At 45.9% G+C, this 14,655-nt stretch overlaps 1 protein-coding gene across 1 annotated transcript in view; it reads right to left on the bottom strand.

Moving 5' to 3' along the window:
* Positions 1 to 14,655, bottom strand: part of LOC119379107 (glycerol-3-phosphate acyltransferase 4) — a 40,889-nt gene that overhangs the window by 6,434 nt on the left and 19,800 nt on the right. The window lies entirely within an intron of this gene.

Below are 14,655 nucleotides of genomic sequence, written 5' to 3'. Positions count from 1 at the left end.
TCCAAAGCGACATTCCATTATTTAATGGAATTTAGTGCAGGTATTAACAGTGAAATGCAGCAGGTTGAACAATTTGAAGTGATTTTATAAGAACATAGCCAAATTGCTCGATTCAGTTCACTCTAGCAAGGGGACATGCAGTAAAATAATCCGGTGTTTTTTTCCAATTCATTTCATTTCACCAGAAATAATCTGGACAGTTGCTAGGCTAGAAGCTGTAATAAAGCAGCAAGGTCATAAAGGCACAATACATGCAATAATGCATTCATAAAATAGTAATAGATCAAATAAACTTGCACCACAGGTCTACAGAAAGGAATTACAAAACATCTTTAACACACTACAACGCTGAAAAATATATGTTGCTCATTTCAATCACAATATAAATTTCCATGGTTAGTACTTTATTTTGAACTTATTAGTTTAAATGACACAAATTAGTGCTCAATAAAACCAACACAAAAATGGAACGTAAAATGCACTGATCTGCTGACTGGTGGTACCGTCAGCACTTGAGTTGGGTGCATTTTGTTTATGTTTGCAGGATGTATAAGCGAAAACAGACATACTACTGCATTTGTTAGATTCTAACAAACTTTGAGTGTAATATGCACTCGAATTTTTATGACCCGGAATGGAAAAGAAAAATTTACTGCCCTTGTCTGTTCATTCACGAGATTTGTCATAATAAAAGTGAGACCAACGACAATAGTAGTAATATCTGGGATTTCGTGTGCCAAAACCACAATATGCTTATGAGGCACGCTGTAGTGGAGGGCTCCGAAAATTTTGACCACCTGGGGTCCTTTAACGTGCACCGAAATCTAAGTACACAGGCCTCTAGCATTTCGCCTCCATAGAAATGCAACCACCGCTACTGGAATCGAACCCGTGACTTTTGGATCAGCAGTTGAGGACAGAGTGTCGGAACGGAACGAAAACCGAAAACGAAAAACGAAAAAAAAAAAAAAAAAGATATTTTTGACCGGAACGAAAACGCAACCGAAACTTTATCTATTATTTCGTTCCATGGCGAAACCGAAATTTTTTCAATCGTTTTGCGGTTCACGAGAAAATTTCGTAATTCGGAACTGAGCTCATGCAATGTGAGCATATCTCAGGGTGTAGTATTAGAACGTATCTCAGACAGGAATTCCAGGGCAAAGATATGTTGAAATTGTGCGAAAAACAAAAACAGTGACAACCAGAGATGTTTATATTAACGCAAGTGGACTTTTGTGCGCCTGTCAAGCAGGCCAAAGTGGAGAGGGCATTGTCGGCGCTGAAGTTTGTTACAGCGAAAGCTGTTATGACAGCCGATTTTGGCGCCACAGTTGTCCGCCGCCGTCGGTGTACGTGATCACTATCGCGTGATATAAGAAAAAATTAAATGAGAAACAAAATTCTAGGATCGGATGGGATTTTAATCCGCGCCCTCTGCGTGGCAGTCGGGTCTTCCACCACAGTGCCACGCTGGTGATTGTAACTCCATCGCAAAAATACTCTATACAGGCGTCATGTCGGGCAAGGAATCGCGTTAACATATGTAATATAGCGTGGCAGAAGAGTAAAATGACAACCAGTCATCACACAATGCTAATAGCGCAAAGAGTGTGTGGTTTAATGCTTCCCACCAGTGTGGCGGAGTTGCCACTCCTGAATTGGAATGACTCCGGAATCATTCCATATTTTCGCCACCCCGGAATGGAATGGAATGGGGACACGCCTTGAGGAATGGAATGGAATTAAGCGCCTTTTGCACCGAATGGAATGAGAATGGAATTACGTCTTTTTCCGAAAATAGAGCACGTTTTTTCTACGTGCTGTTTTTCAAACTTCAAACGTTAGTAAGTCAGAGCCTCGCAAATTAACAATAAAGCAGTATTTTTAAAATGGCTTGGCTGATTACAAGCACGGTACATTTATAAGGAACGCGCCTACTACAAAGCGAGGCATAAGTTAGTGTACAAACAAATGCATTATCCAAGCAGATACCGAAGGGAAAAACAAATTGTAAGTGCAGATAATGCCTTACAGATGTGTAGCGGGTACCGCAGTTCTCCGAAGAATGACGAAAAATGGCATAGTGGGAACTTCGCTACGTCAGAAAAAGGAGGAGGAGGAGGAATAAACTTTATTAGGAGAAACCAGCAGGTTTAAGTGGCCGGGCCTAGGCCTCCCATGAGGGGACGTCAGAAAAATTGCGATGATTTATGTCGTAGTGGGTACCTTGCATGTGTACTTGTATTAGTTGCCCCAAGAGACAACAAAGGGCTCTACAAAGTCTGCTTTTCCAGCTTTTGCTGTGACATCTTTTTATCAGAACAGCGGTCTCGCACATCACAGAGTACACTCAATGACGTGCTGCTTCTGAGATCGTGCTCACTCCCTTGACACAAAGCACTGAGCCCACTAAAAAAATTCGTATTTGTCTTGTGAGAAAATAAATACTATGACTTTGAAATGAATACTGGTTTGTGCTAGTTGGTAGGAATACGTGGTACAGTTACTTCCGCTCCTCTGAAGAACGTGTTTTACCCTTGTCTCACTTTCTTAAGAGGAGGGCAAGTAACTACATCACAAATCCAATGTTTTTTTAGGATTGCCTTACCTTCATTTTTTTTTTCACACAAAAGAAAAAAACGTTACGAACCGTTACGGAACGTTTTTTTTTCGTTCCGGAACAGAAACGGAACGGAACTTTTTGCGCTGGAACGAAACTAAAACCGAAATGAAAAACATTTCGTTCCGACACCCTGGTTGAGGACTGTAACCATTATGGCAGCTGAGAGAAACGACACTTTATTCTCAGCAACAAAGAGGAAAATTTGTTGCATCTTGACCATACTGCAATGTTAGAATTTTAAAGCACCGACAACAAGCCAGTCTAGCCACCCTCTTGGGCAATCAGAAGTGATAATATTGCAGGATTTGGGTGCCCAGAATAGCACCCCAACTGCAGACAACCGGTGGGTTGGATTGCATTACAGTAATATTACTAATCTTAACAGTGTGCGTCTATTACATAATTTTGGATTCATACACTACTCAAGCAAAAATTTCATTATTTCATTAAGTTCTAGCCCCGGGCACAATAACAACCGTTGGACAAATAAAGTTTATTCAACTCAACTTCCAAAAATGTGTACGTTAGAACTAAGTAAACAAGGTAAGTAGAAAGCGACATGAGCTCCTGTGAGCTGTCAGTAATAGCTGAATCTAGCTGAATCTGCTTACCATAATAAATTTTCTACCTCGAACATTACTGTCCTAATTGCTAATGTGTCAATTAAGCAAGTGCAGCCTATTATAAGGAGTGTGCAGTGACTTCAGCAACATATCGATTGTGTTCCGATTCTTTGCAGCTAAAAAGGAAACCCTACAAAATATAATGAATACAACAGTAAACCCGCATTTGAGTAAACTTGGGTCACTGAGTGACCCAAGGAAATAGCTCACCAAACAATGTGCACTAGAATATGGAACAGCATGGGCAGTGGTGGTCCAACAAGCTTAGGATTAGAGCAATTTTCGGAGCACGAAAAAAGCTGTTTTGGAGCAGATTTGGAGCAGAAGCAACTGTGTTTAAGAGCAGGTTTGGTGCAGAAAAAATTGTGTTTTGGAGCAGGTTTGGAGCAGACAAAATAATTATTGGATCACTATGGATTTCACAATAGTAAGACTGCAACTTTTACTATGTTGTCTTTTTAAGGCGATTCCTTAGATTGCCTATCAAATGCGAAAAGCTAATGTCGGCATCAAGGTGAGTGATGCAAAAACTCATCACGTGGTGACATCACCCTTATGGCATCTTCATGACATCATGTCGCCAAAATTTCTGACGTCGTATGATGACGTTATCACACAACGATGTTGCTTGGTCAAAGGCGGGTCAATCCCGGAAGCACTGCAAAACCACATGAGGTGCAGAAAGCTTCCTATTAGGGGTGTGTGAATATTCGAACTTCCGAATATTTTTCGAATAGTGTTTGCTACTCAATCTGATTTGCACTGGAATTTGACTATTCGAACTTCCGGAAGATAAATACAGTCAACGTCCGATTTTTCGGACTCTCTAGGGACTGTGAAATCGTCCGGAAAATCAGGCAGTCCGAAAAAACGATTTCATGCTTTTTTTTATTATTCCACTCAAGCAGTCAAATCGCCACAGCCACGTCCAAAATACCTTTAATGCCTCTCAGTGCACTTATCAGGCATTTTGGTGTGCGCCCAGGCTCTCGTGAATACATTCGGTAACTGCCACGAACCCCACTTGACTACGTGCCAACCGTCAATTGCAAACTTGCGTCTCGTGATGACCGCCACTGATACCAGCAAAGCGTCTAATAGATTACGGCTTTCTCCCACAGAGCGCTTGGAAACGATGACACGGAAGAGCTGACGACTCGTCCGGCTTTTCCCGATACGTGTGCACACGTAAACGATGCGCACACGCATCGCCAAATCTCCACCGATACGCAACATTTGCTGCTGCATGAAGCCAATCGTTCCTAGTTGTGTGCAGCACATCACCAAGCTGACGCCGTCACTGCTGGGGCACTTGCTGTACCGTACGCATGCGTTTGTCATGAAAGTGTTCGTGATGCCCACTCCGTTCATGAACGGGCGCGGCAATGGCAAGCTTCTTCCATTCATGAAGGCAACGTGTCAATGCGGTGCATTTAGCGGTCTCGCACCAAGAGGCTGCATGAGCGACGGCGCGGTGCGTTCAGGTTATACGCATACCACTGTGCCAGGTCACATGTACTACTGAGAAGTTAGCTGAAGATGCTTAGCATAAGGGTTGGCCGCGTTTGCCGCTTGCCGCCATCATGCCTCCGTTCATTTCCGGTGCTTATCCGTAAAGACATCGCCGCACTGAGCCGTGACAGTGGCACCTTCAGATTTTCAATATGCTTCACCCCACCACACTCTGGCATTGCGGCAAAGCTGCCTTTCGGACTCTGCTACAGCCGCAAACAGATTGACTCACGAAAGCACTGGCTCGAACCTATGAGATGATAGACGCGGCAGAGGTGGGGGCTTTAATTAATGCTGTTTCGGACCTGAAATTTGGGCAGAAAGTCCGAAAAAAACGGACGCCGAAGATTTTCAGTGTCCGAAATTTGAGATGTTCTTATACATTGATGGGGCAGATTAGGTACTCCAGACTCGAAAGGGATCGCGCCCTTATACGTCACATCAGTTGGGCCTCCACAGAAGTTGGAGGTGGAGGAAAGGTTGAGCAAATAGCGTCTTTTGCTTTCGCATGTAAAGTGTTCTCGAAACCACATTGGTTGCACCAAATAATGAAAATAAATACGATTCGGCCTCTGCATTGCCTGATTCTAGATAAGACAACTAGGGAACACCACGCCTCCAGAACCTTCCACAACAAGAGAAATACAGGAAAAAAGCCAAATTTATTACCTTCGTTGTAAATACATTAACCGAGATAAAAATTATAACGAACCACATGCACCACCTGCACTTTTCGAAAGACGTATAAAAACGAAAGGAAGAAAAAAAAAACTATTTGTCGTAGCATTCTTTTCATATATCACACCACTGCTAGTATTACAGTCATTCTATAAGTTTTTTGTGGCATAGTTTACAGTTTATTTCTTTAAACATTATTGTGCAACAAAAAAATAATAATAATATCTGGGGTTTAACGCCCAAAAACCACCATATGATTATGAGAGACGCTGTAGTGGAGGGCTCCGGAAATTTTTACCACCTGGGTTCTTTAACGTGCACCTAAAGCTAAGCACACAGGCCTCAACATTTTCGCCTCCATTGAAAATGCAGCCGTGGCGGCCGGGATTCGATCCCACGACCTTCGGGTCAGCAGTCGAGCGCCATAACCACTAGACCACCGTGGCGGGGGTGTGCAACAAAGAAAGTCAAATTATAAAGAGATTCCAGCTTTAACACACCTTGTGGTGTTGCATCGCATATCCTGCCGCGCTAAAGTTTCTTGCACTTTGTGCGCTAGCTGCAGGGGCACACATCATCTGCCTTGCAAATTGTGAAGGCGTCGGCAGTCATTCATTGTGCTTAGACTTCTACCACTGGAGCAATTTTTGGATGCCTTTGTGCAGCTCTGCAGAATTAACGTAGCTGTCCAGCACATCCCTTCATTTCTCTAGTTTCCTAACGTCAAGCCACTCTTCAATATCATCCTTAAATATCCTCTTTGAGGGTTTCTCCTTGCTGGATTCAGCAGTGTATGTTATGGACGGTTTGTGCCGTGCTCTTTTTTCCATGTTATAATGGTGTATGTCTTCCCAACTATGTTATACTGGTACATGGTGACCATCGGACTACGCGGGTAGTACAGGCAGGAAGTGGACGAAGCGATTTCAATCTATTTCGAAGTTCGTTCCAGTTTGGTAATAAAGGCGCAAATTAGAGCACTGCACGGGCTCGGGCCTACCCGAAAACCCGAGCCCGGCCCGGCCCACGGGCCGGGTAAAGTAGTTCTCAGGGCGGGCCCGGGCCGGGCTCGGGCCTGAAGCTCCGGGCTTAGGGCCGGGCCCGGGTTTGAGGTCGCGGGCTCGGGTCGGGCCGGGCTTGGACTTTGCTGGGTTCTTAAATGAACACTATAGTGAAGCACTGATTCGGTTCAGACTGATAAACTGATGTCTAAGAACTCGAATCTCATACATTTCACCATGGTAATTTTATTATCAGACGAGAAAATCAAGGTCAAAATTCTATTTTTTTAAATTTCGCGCCGAAATATCCGAGCCCGACACCACGGATTTCAAACTGTATTTGTCGTATTTGGGGACATTGGCTCTATAAAATTTGCTGAAACTTGGTATGTTAAGTCTATGGCCCCCTCAGAGGTCAACGTACTTCATTTTTAGTGATTAGGAACTACGTAAACCCCATTAGACGCCGTCAGAATATAAGATGTCACGATGTCTGCTACGCGAACTTAAAGCGGGCGTCGCCACCCGCATTTACCTTTTTGCGCTTTTTCTCACTTACCAAGACTCTTGTCCCGGCGAACGTGGTGATTTAGGAATTGCTAAAGAGTAATTTACTGATAATAGAGAAATTGTTTTTCTTTCTAGTGCCCCTTCATATTTGTTCCACATACGTTGTGCATACGTACATATACGTTTCACATTTTCTCTCGAAAAAGAAAACGCTTTTTTATGTGGGGCAAGCTGTTTAGAGAAATTTTATTAGAGACAAGTACTGAACTTCTTTTGCTCCTTGCATATGGGGCTACTTGATTTATCTTAAACGGGCGAGCTAAAAGAAGATATACCAGGCGCTTATATAATTAACATGTCGTTATTCCGTGCTTTATTTGCATTCGTTATGATTTTATATCCCAAATGTTATTCTGTAATCACAGTAATAAATGTGATATAATAAATATACACCTGTAACTTATCGCAAAAGCGATTATAGAGCTCCATAGCGAGGAAACGTTTTTGAAGTTTCCAGCCCTCCACTAAAACGAAAGGACTGCACACAATCTCGTGACATAGAATTCCTATACAGAGACATTCTTTTTCCGCGGCTTCGTCACGGCCCCGAGTGGTCATGTGACGCGATATGGACGTGCACAGCCTGCTTGGTGTGCCCAATTTGTTAATATTTGCACTTTCGCCTTTTTTCTCTATATCAGGTGTCTCAAACCCACCTCAGTTAATGGGCCGCATTCACGAAAATTTACTCCGGCAAGGGCCAGGACAGTAACGCAGCTTAAAGTGCGGGGGAGGGGGGGGGGGGCGTTAGAGGAGCTAGGTCGAACCAGGAAGAAGGAAACAGAAAAAGGAGAAGGCAGGGAGGTTAACCAGAAACACTTCCGGTTGGCTACTCTACACTGGGGGGTCAGGGAAGGGGAATAGAAAGACGAGAAATAGAAGGGAGGAAAGAGAAAAAAAATAAGAGAGAGAGAGAAGAGATGCAGTGCATTCACTACAGCGTGCGGGATTGCACCACAAGTCAGAGGCGTTCGCATAAGCCCGTCGTTCTCAAAAAACACAAGAGTGCTTTCACTGCCTTGTGGGCCGCCGAGAGATGTGGACGGTGCTGTAGTAGCACCTGCACGGAAATTGGCCGATCATCCAGTCGCCGCAGTGCGTTGGGCAGTACTTGTCTCTCCGAGGAAAAACGAGGGCAGTGGCACAGCAGGTGTTCGATGTCTTCTTCGGTGCCGCAAACATCACACGCCGCGCTGTCCGTCATTCCGATTAACGTTGTATATGCCTTCGTAGAAGCAACTCCCAACCAAAGGCGATAGAGAAGCGAAGCTTCGCGTCGATGAAGGCCCGATGGAGGTTGGAGTTGCAGTGAAGGGTTCACTTGATGTAGTCTGGTATGTCTGATGCTTGGTGCGTTCCACTCCGTAAGTGTGAGACTGCGGGCCAGTTGTCGAATCTGCCTTGCAGCGTCTGTCCTTGAAAGCATAATTGGGACAATGTTTGCTTCCTGGTGTGATGCGCGAGCAGCGTGATCGGCGGAATCATTTCCACTGATTCCACAGTGGCCAGGTAACCACTGGAAGTCAATATCGTGGCCTTTTCGAATTACGTGGTGGTGAAGTTTTACGGTTTCATACGTCAACTGTTGTGGCATCCTCGTCGGAGAACTGACCGCAGGCACTGTAACGCCGGTTTTGAATAAGAAAACACAGCCCATTGCTTGGTCTTTCAGTGTCAATAAATTCTAGTGTGCTGCGCAGAGCCGCGAGTTCTGCCGCCGTAGACGTCGTCGCATGTGAAGTTTTAAGACGCAGAGTTATCCCTTGTGATGGTATAACCACCGCACCACCAGAACTGGACGACGTAGTCAAGCCATCCGTATAGATGTGGACGTGGTTACCGTAGTTTCGTAGAGTAGGAGTAGGCTCAATTGTTTCAGTGCATGTGTCGGTAGGTCTGACTTCTTCCGCACTCCCGGAACCGTTAGGTGAACTCGTGGGCGGCTCAAGCACCACGGAAGGAACACTGGCTTTGACGCAGGTGCGTACCCCGCAGTAAATGACGAGCGATGCTTGCCGACAGTGGCACTATATGTCGTCCGGGCCTTTCAGCAGTTAGGCTCTCCAGATGGTGGGAAGGGGTCCTGGCATAATGCCTGAGGTACGTACGCATTGTCTCGGTGATAATGTGTGTCGTGATTGAGTAGTCTTGCGCGATGGCAATGGTTTCAGCCGTTGACGCGCTGCGGGGTAACCCAAGGCATATCTTAAGAGCTTGGGCTTGAATGCTCTGAATCGCGCGCAGGTTAGTCTTGCCGGTGTTCGATATTGCAGGCAAACTGTACCGTAGGAATCCAATAAAGAGAACCCTGTACAGTTGTAACATAGATGGTATCGGCACTCCCATTTTTTTTCCTGCAAGGAATCTGAACATGTGACATATAGCAGTGAGCCGCTTCTTCAAGTAGTTTACGTGTGGAGTCCAAGACAGATTTCTGTCAATCATGACTCCCAAGAACCTGTGGCTTCTGCTGAATGATATCAGGTCTCCGTTAATTTATATACCATACGCAGACATTGGCTTCCTCGTGAATGCTACCACTGCACATTTCCCGCAAGACACTTCCAGGCCTTGTTTACGAAGGTAGCAGGACGTCATTGTGGCTGCGTTCTGAAGGCGTGCGCGAAGCTGAAGCCGTGTCACACCTGAAGTCCAAATGCAGATGTCGTCAGCGTAGATAGAAAGCTTTACGGTGCTTGGTAGGCTTTCGACCAGTCCAATGAGGGTTAGATTGAAAAGCGTAGGGCTTAGAACTCCTCCTTGAGGGACTCCTCGGCTACTGTAATACTCAGTTGTCGGGCCATTCTCCGTGGTGACGTAGAACGACCTTCTCTGCAAGTAGCTGCACACCCACATATATACCTTGCCACCAAGACCTACTGTTTCTAATGCACTCAGGATGGCTTCATGGGAGACATTATCATAAGCCCCCTTGACGTCTAGAAACAGAGCAGCACACAGTCTCTTACAGGTCTTCTGGTGTTCGACATATGCCACGAGATCAACAACGTTGTCTGTTGCCGATCGGCCACGCCTGAATCCGGCCATGGCATCTGGCATCTGGTCGAACCAAATGTCAGCTAACGTTGCCATTTAAAAGAAGAGCTTTCCCATATGTCACATATAGGTCGTTTGAAGGGTATTTGGAGGCAGAAATCCAACAACATATCAATACCTATCTTCAACATGACTAAAATCAGGACGCCGATTTTGAAATATAGAGTTTTGTTTCACGGTTAGGTATCAACACATGGTGGCCGCAAGGGTTGCCTCACAATAAAAAAGCTTCAGACTTCTCATGGCTGTGTAGCTTAAGTACATACTTATAACGAAAATGAAAAATTCGGATGAAGACAGTCATGTGCGGGCCGTGGGCCTTTAGGAGAGGCCCACGGGCTGCGTGTTTGGGTCCCCTGCGCTATACAGGTATAGTGTGAGAAGCATATGACACTGCCACAACACCGTTGGAATGTGCAGGAACGGCATAGGTTCAAACAGCATAAGGCGTGAGGCGAAATATATTCGCTTGACGAAATATCAGGCTTGAAAAAAGACAATTACGAATTCCGTGCCGGGTGATGTCATTTCACCTCGAACTATAGGCATCCAATGAGTAAGCGTCGAGAAGCTTACTCGCGCCTTTATTACCAGACTGTAACGAACACCAAAAATAGATCGAAATAGCTTCGTCCACCTCTTGCCAGTCCTACCCGCGTAGTGCAGTGGTCACCTTCTACCAGTACAACATCGTTAGGAAGGCATAGAGTATTATGATACGGAAGAAAAGAAGAGCGCAGTGCAAGCCGTGCATAACATACACTGCTTAAAACTGCAAGCAGAGGCGCTCAAAGAGGAGTTTATAAGTGATACTGAAGAGTGTGACGACGTTCGGGGACGATAGAAATGAAGGGATAAGCTGCACAGCTACATTCATTCTGCATGAAGTTGAGAGTATGACGGCAACCCGTCTGGCCGGGATGAAACATACTAGTTAAAGGGATCCGGACACCGACCAAATGATTTAAAAACAAATGTATTGACGTTTCGGCTCCCCCACGGGAACCATGTTCACAATAAAAGATCGGCACAGCAGTTAGCCTTTTTAAGCGCGGCGCATCACGTGACCAAGACACCTGGCGTACATCGGAGGAAGATTACCCTCGTTGCGATTAAGGGTGTGCGGCGTAGTTTGGATGAACAGGGACTCCGCTTGGTCCTTGCAATCCATGATTCTTGCTTGGAGCAAGTGCCGTTCCGCCTTGGAAACAACGCTCAGTCCAAATCTCGTCGACACAGGCCTTTGAAGACGCAACGAGGGTGGGATCAGTCCCTGGGACTTGCAGGCAAGGTTAAACTTCAGATGCCCGTTGAATGCCAGAATGCGTGTCGTCAGGGAAACGTACCGGCGAATTTCAGTAATCACTTGCTTTCAGTAATCACGAGATTTGGACTGAGCGTTGTTTCCAAGGCGGAACGGCACTTGCTCCAAGCAAGAATCATGGATTGCAAGGACCAAGCGGAGTCCCTGTTCATCCAAACTACGCCGCACACCCTTAATCACACGAGGGTAATCTTCCTCCGATGTACGCCAGGTGTCTTGATCACGTGATGCGCCGCGCTTAAAAAGGCTAACTGCTGTGCCGATCTTTTATTGTGAACATGGTTCCCATGGGGGAGCCGAAACGTCAATACATTTGTTTTTAATCATTTGGTCGGTGTCCGGATCCCTTTAACTAGTATGTTTCATCCGGCCAGACGGGTTTCCGTCATACTCTCAACTTCATCCATTTGCGACAGACGTACGGCCAGCAAGTGATTACTGAAATTCGCCGGTACGTTTCCCTGACGACACGCATTCTGGCATTCAACGGGCATCTGAAGTTTAACCTTGCCTGCAAGTCCCAGGGACTGATCCCACCCTCGTTGCGTCTTCAAAGGCCTGTGTCGACGAGATTTGGACTGAGCGTTGTTTCCAAGGCGGAACGGCACTTGCTCCAAGCAAGAATCATGGATTGCAAGGACCAAGCGGAGTCCCTGTTCATCCAAACTACGCCGCACACCCTTAATCGCAACGAGGGTAATCTTCCTCCGATGTACGCCAGGTGTCTTGGTCACGTGATGCGCCGCGCTTAAAAAGGCTAACTGCTGTGCCGATCTTTTATTGTGAACATGGTTCCCGTGGGGGAGCCGAAATGTCAATACATTGTTTTTAAATCATTTGGTCGGTGTCCGGATCCCTTTACTAGTATGTTTCATCCCGGCCAGACGGGTTTCCGTCATACTCTCAACTTCATCCATTTGCGACAGACGTACGGCCAGCAAGTGATTACTGAAATTCGCCGGTACGTTTCCCTGCCGACACGCATTCTGGCATTCAACGGGCATCTGAAGTTTAACCTTGCCTGCAAGTCCCAGGGACTGATCCCGCCCTCGTTGCGTCTTCAAAGGCCTGTGTCGACGAGATTTGGACTGAGCGTTGTTTCCAAGGCGGACGGCACTTGCTCCAAGCAAGAATCATGGATTGCAAGGACCAAGCGGAGTCCCTGTTCATCCAAACTACGCCGCACACCCTTAATCGCAACGAGGGTAATATTCTCCGATGTACGCCAGGTGTCTTGGTCACGTGATGCGCCGCGCTTAAAAAGGCTAACTGCTGTGCCGATCTTTTATGTGAACATGGTTCCCGTGGGGGAGCCGAAACGTCAATACATTTGTTTTTAATCATTTGGTCGGTGTCCGGATCCCTTTAACTAGTATGTTTCATCCCGGCCAGACGGGTTTCCATCATACTCTCAACTTCATCCATTTGCGACAGACGTACGGCCAGCAAGTGATTACTGAAATTCGCCGGTACGTTTCCTGACGACACGCATTCTGGCATTCAACAGGAATCTGAAGTTAACCTTGCCTGCAAGTCCCAGGGACTGATCCCACCCTCGTTGCGTCTTCAAAGGCCTGTGTCGACGAGATTTGGACTGAGCGTTGTTTCCAAGGCGGAACGGCACTTGCTCCAAGCAAGAATCATGGATTGCAAGGACCAAGCGGAGTCCCTGTTCATCCAAACTACGCCGCACACCCTTAATCGCAACGAGGGTAATCTTCGTCCGATGTACGCCAGGTGTCTTGGTCACGTGATGCGCCGCGCTTAAAAAGGCTAACTGCTGTGCCGATCTTTTATTGTGAACATGGTTCCCGTGGGGGAGCCGAAACGTCAATACATTTGTTTTTAAATCATTTGGTCGGTGTCGGATCCCTTTAACTAGTATTCATTCTGCAGATGTCCACAAGACATCCTAAATTTGCTCCAGTGGTGGAAGTTAAGAACGACTGCCGACGCCTTCACATTGGCAAGGCAGATGTGCACCCCTGCGGCTAGCGCATGCAGTGCAAGAAACTTTAGCGCGACAAGATATGTGATACAACGGTGGATGGCGTGCTTAAAGCCGGAATCTAGATAGTTTGATTTTTGAACAATAACACGTGAAGAAATAAACTATAAAAATATGCCAGAAAAGACTTGTGGACTCTATATAGCCCTGGTTATATATGAAATATATATGATATATGAAAAAAATGCTACCACAAATATTTTTTCGTCCTTTCGGCTGCCTATACGAATTTCTAAAAGTAACGTGGTGCACATGGTTTGTTCTTTTATCTAGATTAGTGTACATACAGCAAGGTAATAAACTAGGCTTTTCTCCTCCATCTTGCTGTGGCAAGGTGCTGCCATGCTGAAGACAGGTGTTACATATCCGAAAGGGTGCTCGATTGGCTTTGTCGTTAGAGCATGTTTTATGTTTCAGTAAAGCACAATAAGGTGTTGTTTTCTCTGTCTCCTCTCTTTTTATTGCAATTCTTATCGAAACTGAACTCATCTGCAAATCACTTTCCGTGCTACAATATCTGCTACAAAAACGCTCTGATGATCCGTATTGCATTAGCTAGAAAAAAAAAGTTATAGTATACCATTGCCGAACAAACGTTCATTGTGCCCAGTATTTCCACTCATCTCTTTCCACCGTGAGCCCCTTTTTACACGAAATTACCGTAGGTTAAAGTAGAATTGTTAGCGAAATATTCGCCAACAAAGAGTAGATATTTGCTACTTAAAACACTTGCTGTAGATTCTACGTTCTGGCAACACCACCTATATTATTGGCTCTCGGGCCTCTGTCGGGCCTGATCTGCCGTCGGGCCGGGCGGGCGGGTAGGCGAAATTTTTTCTCGGGTTCGGGCCGGGCTTGGGTCGCGTATTGAATCACCGGGCGGGCTCGGGCGGGTAAACTTGAACGAGGTCCGGGCCCGGGCGGGCCGGGCCGAAAATCACGGCCCGTGCAGTGCTCTAGTTGGAGGTCCCAAAGTGGGGCGGACTACTCACTTTTGGGCTAACAATCAATTCATGTGCATAATCGTATGCGCGATCATGTGTGGTTTATAAACTTCTTTCCAGCTGCGGCCGCGTCTACGTCGCCTAAGACGACTGGAATTCGCCTAGAAAGCCTTCTGTCGTCTTGGGCGACTGCATAAAGGACCCTGAGAGTTTTTTTAATATATTTTTTTCATTTCAGTTCGTGAACACGTCTCAGAAAATATGGACGTACAAACAACCAACAGGACCATGTCCAATGCGAAGTCGCAACGC

The sequence above is a fragment of the Rhipicephalus sanguineus genome, chromosome 1, assembly GCF_013339695.2.
Source record: "Rhipicephalus sanguineus isolate Rsan-2018 chromosome 1, BIME_Rsan_1.4, whole genome shotgun sequence".
Classification (NCBI taxonomy): Eukaryota; Metazoa; Arthropoda; class Arachnida; order Ixodida; family Ixodidae; genus Rhipicephalus; species Rhipicephalus sanguineus.
The sequence above is the reverse complement of the archived record's forward strand: the minus strand, read 5'-3'. Positions and strand labels throughout refer to the sequence as shown.